This window comes from Protopterus annectens, chromosome 6.part0 (assembly GCF_019279795.1).
Source record: "Protopterus annectens isolate FY-2018-M chromosome 6.part0, PAN1.0, whole genome shotgun sequence".
Taxonomy (NCBI): Eukaryota; Metazoa; Chordata; order Ceratodontiformes; family Protopteridae; genus Protopterus; species Protopterus annectens.
Window position 1 is genome coordinate 890,419,975 of NC_056737.1, and position 14,561 is coordinate 890,434,535.

Genomic DNA, 14,561 nt, shown 5'->3' on the forward strand with positions numbered 1-14,561 from the left:
ACACATTTACCTGCTGTCACAGGCCCCAGTTACATCTATTATCATATCTCTGGCTACCTAGTGGTGTATGATTGCACCAGAATCCAAGGTACACTCCTATGTTTTCCATTAATTTTTATTCCAGATTGTGCAGTGCAGTGCAGCATACAGCTCCGCTGAACTACACCTAATAATAGTAATTGGAAATTACTGTGTTTTGCTTAAACCACCTATTTTAGGAGTTATGTAGCATGGCTGCTTAATACAATGTGCTGCAGATGTGATGGGCTTAGATTCAAAACATGGCAAAGGTGTTTATTTTGAACATGTGATTTACAATGTTTGAAACACATATACTCATTACAGCTGTGCTTAGCATAGCTGCGAGAAGCGGTACAACACGCAGCTCCACCCTAACAAAAGAAAAAAGGGGAGATAGAAAAGTGGTAAAATGGGGCAAGCAGGGGGGAAAACATATTAAAAGACAGAGATGGATGTGCAGGACAGGTGTAGGAAAGAACCATAGCTATCCATTTCTTGTAGAGCAACAACTGTGCACTTCGACAGATTTGTAGATGAATTTGGATTCTCAAACCCCAGAGAGTGGGCTGAGGACAACATAACTGCATTGTCAAGCCAATTGGACCAAATTACAAATGTTCAGTGGACATGTGTGCGAAATGGAGTGCTATGTTTGGGACGATATATATATTTTTTTGGGACAGGTGCCCATTTTTTTAAGGTGAGAGTGGAATGTTGGGGAAGGGACATAGGTATGTGTGGGGGAGGTAAGTTGGGTAGGTGAGGATGCATTTGAAAACAGACAAGACAGACAAGACAGCAGACAGGGGTATTATGTGACACATGAGGGAGGTGAACATCTTAGATAGGGAGGGCATTGTAGAATCTGAGTCCCATGTGCCTCCAGATGGTAGCAGCATGACTCATGTCCCTACCCTTGGGACTGTCGGCACTGTTCCTTCACTGCCTCGAGGGTCAATGTGCTAGAGGCTGGGGACCAGGGCAATACTGACCCACAAGGTCTGCCAGCATGCCCTAAATCCAGAGCAGGCACTGGTCATAGCCACAGTGAACTATTCTGCACACCAGGACTGGTAGCTCATCCCGGGTGACTACTCTCTCTGCCATCGCTTCCAGAGGGGGACTGGGCCCCATCCCCTGGGATGGTACTACCTGACACAGCAGGTTGTGTAGGGGCAGCAGAGGAAGCATCACTGGTCTGGGTCCCAGATGTGCTGGGACCCAGTGCCATGGCCAGTTGAGGCAAGGTAGGGTGATCAGCTGGAACTGGCCTACCTTGATGTGCTGTGGTAAATGAGGTAAAGCAATAAGTTACGGTTAATAATAACCAAACCATTGTTAGTAGTGACAGAATGGAACATCATGCTTAGTAATCCAAATACATATTAATGTATATTAATTTATATTATTACACACAGATCTATCTGAGGAGGAGCAGCTGATCTGTGATATATAGCAATAAGTAGCCTTTTTTTTGCTCATTTGTAGTAGTTATTGCTTATTCCAGATATTTATAGCAATTTTATTGTATACTGCTTACTTGTACTATATTTCATAGCTATTGGCTCACTTGTGATAAACATTTTTGTAGTGTTTTCTGCCTAAAATAGTTTAGGTCATAGCTGTAATATTGTCCACATTCCTGATTGTGTTTGTGATAAACATTTCTGCAGTGTGTTCTGCCTAAAATAGTTTAGGTAGCAGCTGTAATATTCTCCATATTCCTGATTGTGTTGTGGGCCTAATTGTTTGTTAGAGGCTGTTTTCTGAGCTCATTGTCCAGGCCATCTTAGTTAGCAAAGACCATCCCCCACTTCAGTGAGAGTTTAGTGTTTATGGTCATTGTCTAGTTGGGTTGTCAGGGCTACGGCTTGGTGAAAGCATCTCATTGGTTCTTTTGGGCTTTTTTTAAAGTTGTTTCAGGTTTCAACTTTCTGTTAAGAAGTTAACTTGAGTGTTTCAGCCATTACAGATAGAGCTATCTGAGGAGGAGCAGCTGATCTGTGATATATAGCAAAAAGTAGCCTTTTTTGCTTATTTGTAGTAGTTATTGCTTATTCTGGATATTTATAGCAATTTTATTGTATACTGCATACTTTTACTGTATTTCATAGCTATTGGCTCACTTGTGATAAACATTTCTGTAGTGCTTTTTCCTGCCATCCCTCCCTACTGGCATCTTGTCTTTATACCTGCTGGCCTTGCAGTTGCCCGCCCCTACTCTAAACTTGATCTTGGACCAGGGGCAGCTCATGCTATAGGACTGCAGCCCCCCCACCTGTACAAGAAGAAAATCCCCCCACCTGTACAAAAGAAAAAAGAAAATCCCCCCACCTGTACAAGAAAATTAAAAAAAAAATTGTGAGTCCTGGAACTCCACGCATGCATGCTTGGAGTTCCTGGTACTCACAGAAGGGTTAGGCAGTCCAGATAGAGGAGAAAAGTATCTCTGCCCTGCCAGCCCAGAAGTCTGTGCAGTGATGACCACACAGACAAGAAGGAAACCAGACTGTGTCATCAGCAGGCTGAAGCCTCCAGCCTATTCTCGCATGGAGCCAAGCCAGAAACCAGCCATTGGTGCGTGCGGGCTGATAAGAAGACTACAGGGGAGCTTTGGAAATCAGCTGTTAGCTTGCGCTTGGATTAGCTGCTGCAGTTGGGACTACAAAGGACCTTTGGAGCGGAAGACTGGATGCTTCAGGTGTGTGTGCAATGCCCCAGTTGCTATATACTGGTGGCTGGAGAGAACACAGGGTGGGTAGAGAATACTCAGGCTTGAACCCTGTACCTTGGGTGCAGGTGGCAAGGGCCTGAATTCCCTACCCACCACCATTTGTAAAAAAAATTGCAGATGTTTGTCTCATATTTGTTCTGATCCTCATAAAATCTTTGGTTTCTGTGTGTTTGTTTTTCCTTGCAAAGTCAGTAGTGCTGTGTTGCACTGATAGCATTGTTGCCTGACAGCTACAGGTTCTCTGGTTTGATTCTTGGCTGGGGTGCCTTTAGGGTGGAGTCTGCATGTCCTCCCATCTTGCAAAGAACATGTGTCTGGAGTGTTTCTCCCTGCTCTGCTGAAAATTGGCTTTTGTTCCAAGTCAGACTTTCCTGGTTAACAAATGTTAACTAAAAATAACAGGCATTTGAATTTCAGACTTCATATTCTTCAGAAAGTACATGGTAACACAAAACATTTTATTCTAGCAATTTTCTAAGTTTATAACATGGATATTTGAAATTTGGCCCTATTTTTGGGACTGTATTCCCCCATTATTGGCTTCATCCAGATTTTTTGTGCTAAAATTGAAAGCTATGGTGAGAACTGAATTCACTGAATATATTTGGAGGCTGTATTCCCCCATTATTGGCTTTGTTCAGGTGTTTTGGGTTGAGAGGTTGACAGCTATGGTGAGAACTGAATTCACTAAATGGTAGCCATTTAAGTTTCAGTCTTCCTCTCTTTCACAAAACAGATGATTTGGCATAGTGGTATGTTGCTCTGATTGTTTTGCAGAGGGTCCCCTGAGTTCAAGATTTGGCAGTGAAATGTATGGTGGTAATGCAGCATTTTATTCTAGCAACTTTCCAACATTATACAAGCAATGTTTAAAATGTGTCCCTGGTTTTTGGGCTTTTATCCCCCTCCCCATAAATGTTGGCTTTTTCCAGATTTCTTGTGCTGCAAAGTTCAGAGATGCAGCTGAGTGTCGATTAGATTTTACAAGGAGCTGAGAGCTGCAGGGGAACAAAAGTTTAGTGCTTCTTATGGGGAGTCTACTTGCATTGTTAATAGCACAACAGGTAGTGTACTTGCTTTTGATGCAGAAGGCTATGGGTTCTACTCCCACAGTAGGTAGATGCATTGCTGATACTGTACTGTGTTGTAAAGGAGGTGGATGCTGCAGTCCTTTTTGGCGAAGATACCTAGTAACTATGAACCTGTTATCAGTTTGCCATCCATTCCCTATTGCAATATTACTAGCTTATCATTTTTTAATGCATCATAGGCAATTTATTCCTCAAGAGCAACAGGCACTTTATTTGTAGATGAAGCAATGAAATATAACATTGTTTGCTAGCAGCAACCTCTTCATTAGTTACATATTTCTTTAATGTGGAATTATTTAGATGACTTTTACTTCTTCAGAGTGTGCATATTTACTGATACTGGTGGACTGTAGAAGTTTGAGTAGACTTTTCATGATGGAAATGTTCTGAATTGGGCAGTTTTGTCATTAATGGTGCATGCATTTTGTTTCATTGTTTACTAGAAAAATATTCAAAACAATAAATTTAAAATGCCCTCTAACAACTGTACTGTATTGTACAAGGAATATAATTTAATACAATTAGGAAGGTGTATCAAAGAGCACGTGTATGTTTCGTGTTCAAGGGGCCTATGATTTTGAAAACAGCCCAAAGTTAATCTTTATCTGCCACTGGCAAAATGTATTTTCTTTGAATGTGGGTTTCAATGCTGTTTCAATGAATGTGAGTTTCAAGAGCAGAGAAGTTTTAATGCTAAGTCTATTTTCATTGTGAGACTGCATTGCTTTGTTTAGCAGATATCTATTAAAGTTTGTGCTATAAAATGCAAAATAAAACTTTCAAATGAAATCCAAATTATCGCAGAAATAAAGTAGTATGCACATTACACTGATTATGGTAAATGGGGTGAAATAACCAAGGAATGGGACATTGGAATGGCTGCAGGGGGGAGGCTCCATTCGACCATGATTTTGTGAGGGGGGAAGGGCAGCAAACTCAAAGACGGCCTCAGCTCAACTATACCTCTCAACTGTCCAGATTTTTGCAGAATGAATAGATTTTTGTTTCTTATTTTTGGTTTGTTCCTCATAAAAGTTGTGGTTTTCTGGCAAATCATTTAGGAATGAAGTCATTAAATAATGACAGACATTGAGTTTCAGATGTCATAACCTTCAGAAAAATGCATGCTAAAGCAAGACCTGTTATTCTATTAACTGTCTTAAGTTTATACAAGAGCAATTTTTAGTACTGTTTGTATGTTCCCCCAATATATTTGGCCTTGTCCAGATTTCTTGCATTAAGAGGTTGAGAGGTACATGCAAATAAATCGCTTTATAGAATCAGGAATATCCAAACCTCTCAACTGTCCCCTATTTTGGCTCAAAATGGTGTTCTCCCCCTAATAATCCCTCTGCAAAATGGCAATTTTGGAAGAAAACATGGAGGGTTTACAATTATAAATAGCTGTAATGATCAGAGTTATAGATTACTTTTATTTCAGAAATGCATGTAGATGCTCTTATTTTGTCAGCTGCTCAAGTTAACAGTACTAATATTAAAACGGTGTCCCTTCTTTGACAGGTTCCCAGTTGTATTGAATGGCAATTTTATATTTTTGCATCACATTTTTGGTCTGTTTTTCATAAAATTGAGGTTTTCTGGAAAATTAGTGGCAAATCATTAAAGACTGAAGTTAGAAAATAATGGCAGATATTTGAGTTTCAGATTTCATACCCTTCATAAAATTCATACTAATGCAAGACCTACTACTTTCTAAGTTTATAAAAGCAAGATTTAAAAACTGTCCTTATTTTTGGGCCTGTGTCCCACTTCTATGTATGGCTTTATCCAGATTTCTTGCTGTCAGGCCTATGTGTCAGAGCCATCACTGTCAGTCAGAGACATTTCAAATTGTGACATACTTGTTGTACCCCACTTCCCATTGTAGTGGCTCTGGATGTGTCCAAGCAAGGCAAGGAGCAGTTATGCAGTGTAAGTGTGCAGAGTATTCCCCCATCCAAGGTAGACCACAAGTACAACCATGGCTTTTCATCTGTCATTGATTTTGCAGAATATTCTGGTTTTCTGTCATATTTTTATACTGTTGATTTATGCTTCTTATTATTCAGAAAAAGCATCCTGTCGCAGTGCCCTATTGCTCTATGTTTAAGTAGCAATGCTTTAATGACCATCAGGTAAGCTTGTTTGAGATTGTAAGATGCAAGTAAGCTTTAATAAGCATACTGTTAAAGAATTACCAACATTGAAAGCCTTTTCACTGTTGCCATGCAGAGAATATTTACATAACTAGATAACGTATAAGCCTTAGGTATTGAAATGCAGTGTTTGTAATAAAGGACAGGATTACAGTATTTTCAGAAGCTCATTACATTTGTTAGAGACTTGCAGTCATCTTTGTAGGCTTTACCTATAAACTAAACAGAATTCCAATCTATCATGTGTGGTCCATAACTTGTGCAGTAATCCTTTATGCAGTTTATCTTGAGCTTATTTCTTGTTTGCTGTTCATTTTTTACATTGATCATGTCTTCCCCATGAAACAAGTAGATAGTTGTTGTCAGGCAGCAGGTCTTTTTTGGACAAGAAACATTTTTACAGGTGGAGGTATCACACAGAGATTGCTACTTTCAGCATGATACTTGGTAATTTTATAAAGCTGAATATAAATTATAATTACAACTGCAGTGCCAGGAGAAGTGGTTTGAGTTGAGTGCTGCTTGTTTTTTTATACTTGATTCTGACTGGCATTCCAGTAATGTATTTAAAAAGTAATTTATTCTTTCATGCATCACAACCTTTGTGTTTCCATCTAGCTATTAAATAAGTTGTCATGTAACCAATGCAATGAAATATTTTTTTCTTCTACACTTCATTTTGTCTTGATTGGACTTTTGTAATGATGGTTTGGCACCCAGGGCAGTGTATTTAATTAAAGTTCCAGTTGTGGTTTTGAGCATAGCTCCACCCCTTTCTAGTTGGTCACACACCTTCCCATTGACCCCACCCATTCAGCTATCTCCTGCAGCCCCTCTTTAATTTTAAGTCACCAGCCACCACTGTCTTGGACACTCCTCCCAGTCTAGTGTCATTAGCTCATTCTACCTAATACAGAGAGAACATCTGAGAAGGCCAACTCACTTAGGTTCTTTCCTTCTGTTCCTCCTTTCTCCCTTTCTTTAACAAAAAAAATGTCTGAATATCCTTGTGTTCTGATTGTGCTTCTCAAACATTTTGGAAATATAGAGTATATTTTAGTGCATTTATTAAAACTGTGTTTGCCTTAATATTGCTACAACTCAAGTGCTCTAGATTGCACTGCATTTGAATTGTTTTAGTGTGTTTTAGCTGCTTTTCTGTATATATAGACTTTTCTGTATATGTAGACTAGACTTATTCTACTGTATTACTGCCTCTTAAATCATTGTTCAGTTGTGCACTTGCCTTGCTTCATTTAAAAAGTTTTATATTGCTAATTTTGTAGAGTTGTAATTGTATTTACTGCTTAGGGCTACACACTCAAGTGCATTAGCCTTTTCTGTGTTTATTTAGTGTATTATTGCATTGTTTAACCTGTTTTAACCAAAAAAAAAAAAAACTATCTTGTTTGCTCGTTTTCCACCTTTCCTAGCTAGTATAGTCCAGATCCCAGGCTTTGCTGGTTTCAGGACTTTATTTTCTCTGTTCAGAGCTATCCAGACCTTGCTGTGGTAGAGGGAAGTCCTACTGCTTACCAGTGGGAGTGGTGAGCATTGTACTGCCTGACACTAGAGGAGTGGTTTCCAGTTCTGAAATTGTAATTATAGCCATTTTGGGCTGATTTCTATCCCTTTCAACTTCCTGGCTTAAAAACGCACATGTTTGCCCATTTTTTGCATCGTGCAGCACTGTGGGGCTACAGTTAAACTATTCCAGGTGCCGGAATGTATGCTCTTCAAATATTCCCCCTAGGACTAGCTGGTTTCTCAGTAGTAGCACTAAAATCTGAACCCCTGTGACTAGCACTTGCTCTAGAACCTGCTGGAAAGCACTAGGAAGCCTTAAACTGATACAAGCTCTCAACTCTCCTAGTTAATAAGACAAAATTAATCGTAGGCACTAATCAGCCTATAATTGTAAAGTACCTTGCAAAGGTAAGGGAAAACAGCTCTTGTATTTTATAAAAAAGCACCTAAACAGGCATGTCCAGGGGTCAGCTTCCGGTGATTTCTCCTGTCCACCTGGTGAATCTGGGCATACTGGGGCAATGCAGAAACAGCCTCATGTACACAGACAACCCTCTCCTCCTACCACCCAACACTACAACCTGCGAGAGATGCACTTACATAGCCAAATTGGAAGCAAAGCTCTCTGCAGCCAAGATTGTGCTAGACAGTAAAGAGGAAAAGGTTAATACCTGCACTATGCCTCAAGCAACACATAGCCCTTCAAACCCACACCATCAACACCCACACATAGCAACACTAAACCCACATATGTGGAGGCCCTTAACATTAACCTGCCCAAGCAACAAGGACCTCCAAAGTTGAAATGCAAACAAACACCAGTCACAACCAAAGTGACACATAGATCAAAACACCAGTGTGCCACCCAACAACAGCCCCTAAGGCAAGGCAACGTACCCAACACTTTAGTCATAGGTGACTCTATAGTTTGGCACACTGATGTCCCACTCACCAGGCTGAACAAGGAGAAAATTACAGTCAGCTGCCTGTTGGATGCCAGGATCCACCACATAATGCAAGTCACTCCACAACAAATATAAATATGACTCTGTCATTGACAATGTTGGAGTGAATGACTTGAGATGTACCTCCATGGTCTACATGAAAAGAGACATGGAAGAGCTCTTGGATCATGTGGCCCAGGCAGTTATGACCCTAGCCCTGAGTAGCATCCTGCCTTCACCCAGAATGATACCACAGTATAAGGACAAAATGATTGACTTCAACAATTGGCTAAGCTTCTGGTGTCATTCAAAGGGGATCCAGTATCTGTCTGCCTAGGATGACATGATCGATAAACCACGATGCTTTGCCAGAGATGGTCTGCACCTGTCACCCCTGGAATTCAGATTACTGGCTAAAGCTCTTGCCACCCCTATAGTGCCTTTTTTTAGCCAAGATTCAAAAGACAAAACCACCACCATAACAGATACAAGCATGCAAAATTTTTTTTTTTTCTTTTTTTCTCAAAAATCTTTTTATTGATTTATAAACATAACATAACAAACAACCTTCATACATTGTAAATAAAGACTTTTTAGGAGTTGAATAAAGATTTACAACTTGTGTAAACAGATTGCAACTCATTTAGGAGAAAAAAAATAACATAGCACAATATATACAATAGGTAACCAAGAAACAAATGACAACATAAAAATTATAAACATCAGTATAAATTAACATATAAGTGTAAATAAAGTATACATATGAACCAAGACCAGAAAAAACTTTAGAAGCCATTCACTATTAATAATACTTAGAACCTACTCCAATACTTTGTTTTTCAAAGCCATTTTTTTGGACTCTTTATCATAGTTTTTTGAGCATCAATGTATAAGTAAGCCTTTGGAAAGTAACCCAATTTAATTTAGTACGATCAAGCCAATTTTGAGTAATGTAAAGTTTTATAAGAGAGCAAATAAATATAAACACATGAGTATCCATTTTGGAAAGATATACTAACGGTATATGAAGTATAGCAATTTCCCAAGACAACGTGGATTTATGATAACCCATTTTCTGCAACCTTACTTTCAAAGAGGTCCAGAGCTTATGGGAAAAATGGCAATACCACAGAATATGTAAGAGATCAGCTTGGGGAAAGGAACAACATGTGCACTTTGGAGATTTACTAGCATTAAATTTATTCAGTTTATAAGGAGTATGATAAGCATTATTATTATTCATTAATTGTGTATACATCAATTTCTTGAATGGGGAATATTCCCGAGTATTTCTAATAGCCAAAAGTTTTTGATTCTCAGTTATTTGAGAATTATGATTCAACCAAACATTTGAAAAAAGACAATTCGGGCCTTGTATTAAATTATTTATCAGTTTGTATGAATTTGATAACATTTTCACTGGTGATGATAGTGTTCTAATTATCGTGTCTAAATTCTTAAGATCATGTTCTGTTGGTTTTATGAGGTCATACTTAACCATAATTACCTCTCTTAATTGACGTAAAATTATAGAATACTTCCAATTAACTTTCAGAAATTTACGTAAATTTGCTAGGGTCAAGTCTTTATATTTCAAGATATCCCAAACTTTCAAATACTTTATAAGAGGATATTTTGCTAGGTTAAATGGTGAGTTATCTAACATTATGTTAGGATTTAGATGAAGTGGTTGAAATAGATGAAAGAACTTGTCTAGATTAATAATTTTTATTAATTCCTGAAAAGCTTTGATCTTTTGTTTAAGAAAGTTAGAGATTTTAATGGTGCTCATCATATCTAAAGAAATAAATGGAATGACCTCTGGGTTTATGTTTTTAGATAAAATGTATTGATACCATAGCTTAACCCAAGATGGGGACTGAATATATTTAATATTATTTATTTCAGAAATGGTCCATAGCTTGTTTGCTGAAACAATTAAATAATAAAGATAAAAATTTGGTAATCCCAAACCGCCTTTATCTTTAGAAATTGACAATCTAGAATAAGAGATTCTAACCGATTTAGGGAACCACAAAAATTTAGCTAACTCTTTATTAACTTTATCAAAACAGGATTTGGGAATTATCTGATCAGAAGAATTGAATTGATACAAAAATTTTGGAAGAATATTCATTTTGATTATTGCAGCTTTTGATAGAAGTGATAGATTTAAATGTTCCCACCTACTCATGTCAGACATTATTGATAACCAAACTTTATTCATGTTGTTTTGAAAAGAAGAATGATTGTTGTGTTCCATATTAATACCCAAATATTTCACACCAAAAGTAATTTGGGTTTGTGAATCAGAGAACAAGTAAGATTTATGAACCGTATGATTTAAAGGAAAAATATGAGTTTTTAAAGGATTTATAAGATAGTTCGAAGCAAGAGAGAATCGTTCAATAGAATTTGTTATTTTACTAAGGTCTGTTATAGGAGTTTGGAAATATAAAACTAGATCATCAGCAAAAGCAGAGAAAGAAATTTTAGTATTGAGAATCCTAGGAATCCTATGAAACATGTTTTGAGTAATAAATAATAGCAATGGTTCTAAATATATATTAAAAAGAAAAGGAGACAAAGGGCAGCCCTGTCTCGTACCTCTGGTAATCTTTATAGGGGAAGATGTGTAGCCATTAATATAAAGTCTGGTAAACATTTCTTTATATAAAGTTTTTAATACGTTTATAAATGATATGGGGAAATTGAAGCATGACATAGTCTGAAATAGAAAATCCCAACACACTCTATCAAAAGCATTTGATGCATCAAGAATCAATGCGTACATTGGGTTAATATCATTTTTTGTGAGATGAATAATAGATTCCAAAGTCAGGGTGTTATCCCATACATGTCTGTGAGACATAAACCCTGTTTGGTCTTGGGATATAATTGAGTGTAGAACCTGTTTCAATCTATTGGCCAAAATAGATGATAAAATCTTTATGTCTAAATTAATTAAAGAAATGGGTCTGTAATTACAAGGGATTGTTTTCTCTTTATTATTTTTCAAAATTAATATAGTTTTAGAGGTGTTCCAATGAAGATCCGTTATGTCATTGATTTTTATGTAATTGTACACTTTAAAGAGAAAAGGAACAATTACAGACTTAAATGATTTGAAAAATTCCGGTGTAAAACCATCAGGACCAGGAGATTTACCAGATTTAAGTCTATCAATTGATTCAGAAATCTCTTGAAGAGTTAGAGGAGCAGAAAGTAAACTTTGCTGATTTTCATTTAACTTGGGGAATTTTAAAGAGCTTAGAAAGCTATTTATATGATTGTTAACCATAGAATTGGATGGTTTAGAATATAGCTCAGTATAAAGTAGTGTAAAAAGATGTAAAATTTCCTTGTCTGTGTTATAGAGTTTATTTTTATACAGTAAAGATGAAATTTTAGGCCTATCAAATTTTTTTTTAATTATTCTAGCCAAGGTTCTGGAAGTTACTTGAGCCCATTGTGAATATGTAACTAATAATCTTTGATCTAATATTGAGAGATTGTTTTGATGAAGTAAAATCAGTTCTTTTTGACAATCTATAATTTGCTTTTCAAAAGCAGGATCTTGATTAAGTCTATATTGATTTTCAAGAGATTGAATTTTAAAATTTAGAAATTTTTCCTTCTTATTAAAATGCTTTTTAAGATATGCGGACTTACCAATAAACATTCCTCTTAACCTTGCCTTACAAGCAGCCCATTGAATATCGTAAGGAATATCTGTAAAGTCTAGTTCGTTTTCCATATCCTGAATTGTTTCTGTACACCTTTTGCATATATCTTTGTTTAAGAGTAAGTTGTTGTTCATTGTCCAATTGTTTTGTTTAACAATATTATCAGCACTATAAGTAATGTTTAACTTTAGTAAAATTCTAGAGTGATCCAAAAAAAAATCTAGGATCTATACTAAAATCCAATAAATATTTTGAAATATTACTAGAAATCAGAAAAAAATCTAATCTAGACCATGAACGATAACATTTTGAGTAATATGTGTAAATATCTTTCTTGTTTGAGAGCTCTATAAGATGTAATGGATCTATTAAATTATATTCCAAAATTAAATCTTCGAGAGCAAGAGATGCCTGTTGATTATAAGAAGTGGAACAACTAGTGCGATCAATTTCTGGGTTTATTACTGCATTCCAGTCCCCTCCTACTATAATATAATGATCTTTATAAGAAGTGAGTATATTATATATTTGTAAAATAAAAAAATGTTGTTGACTTCAAGGGCCATATAAATTTAGAACCAAAAGTGGTTTATCAAGATTATGAATAGAAGCAGTAAAAAGGCACCATCTACCCTCATTGTCATGTTTCTCATCAATAATATTCCCTAGAAATTTTTGTTTAATAATTATAGCCACTCCCCTAGAATTAGAAGAATCCCCAGAAGCTACTATCTTTTTGATCCATTTTTTTGTTTTTCTCTTTGTCCCAATCATCCCGGGGAATGTGTGTCTCTTGAATAAAACATATATTGGCTTGTGATTTAAATATCAAATGAAATAATAAAGATTTCTTGGCTTTATTTTGGATTCCTCTTATATTCCAGGAATCAACTATTAAGTAATTTGTCATGAATATAATGGAAGATTGATATTAATTTGATGAAAATATAGTGTACTACCCTGAAAATAATTGAAATAATCTAAAAACAAAACTATTCTAATCTTGGTTAAATGATAACTCTCAGTTAAAAAAAACATCATAATAATAATAATTTTAAACTTACACACTTCCTTCTTCCCTACCCTAGTGCCTACCCACCATACCCCAGCTACAGAAGGAAGATAAAAAAGAAACAGAATAGGATTAATACTTTTGGTTACCAAAAACTTCAAAATAGCAGAATAAACTTTAAGAAAAGTCCAAAAGAGGACTAAAACCATGTTAATAAAACTAAACATATTTACACATCTGACAAAACTCAAGATGCCCGACATACTCAATCCCCATTCAGTATATAATCACAGGCTCCTATACAGCAGATAGTTATTATATTGAAGTGATTTTCCTCATGTATTTAATATGCATCATGAAGCTAGAATAAGCATATATTATATGCAACTTGCCATAAGATTTACACTAATTATAAAATTATAAGTTTACTTAACCAGTATGTAGCTTAACTAATTTAACTAAAATGTTCATGTACAATCCAATATAGGGCTCCAATATCAAATATTACTAATCATAGTAAGGTTCCCATCAATACAAATTAAACAACCACCATCAACATAAAAAGTACACTACATCCCACTAAGTTATGCTTAACATCAATACAACTAAACATTTTATCATAATATATACTAAAAATTAAACATAACATCCTAAAAAACATCCTACATTAAGTAATCTTTCATTCAAATTTAAATATAATGTATATTAATATGTTAACATGGAATTTCCTAATACCTGTAATATACATACAAATACTGACATTCATAAAATTTTAACAAATCAACTAAAATACTTTCAACCATATAGACAATAAGGCAAGAATAACATTAAATAGCGCAACTAATAATTGAAATAGAGACAACACCATAAAAATCTCTTAATTTAGTTACTAACTGTCTAATTTAACATAAAGATAATGTTTCTAATTATAATAAAGTAATATAGGTCTAATGACTTAATCTACGAGATAGAAGAAGACACTATCTCCATAGCATCAAATCATGTCATTTTTATAGGATTCACAATATTACTTCAGACGCTGAAGAACCTAATAACAAGAATAACAACCATGAAGTCACATTCTTATGTCCGATGGTAACATCATTTCCACCTATAAGCCGATATTCACATGAGCCTTTCACTAAATAACTAACTGTACAAACGGCTCCTGACAGAAGCTCACTTGCAATCAGCGTGTCTGCTTCTAAGCTATTCCTTTAACTTGACCCAAAAAACATGTCTGTACTAATTCTGTAGGAAACCTGGCAGATATATGATTATTGAGACTTGCTGTTCCAATGGGAAAGATGCCACAATACTTTTGACAATCTAAATAAAATGAAGGATTTAACACCAATGATGACATTTAGTAACCAGAGTGGTTTAGTGA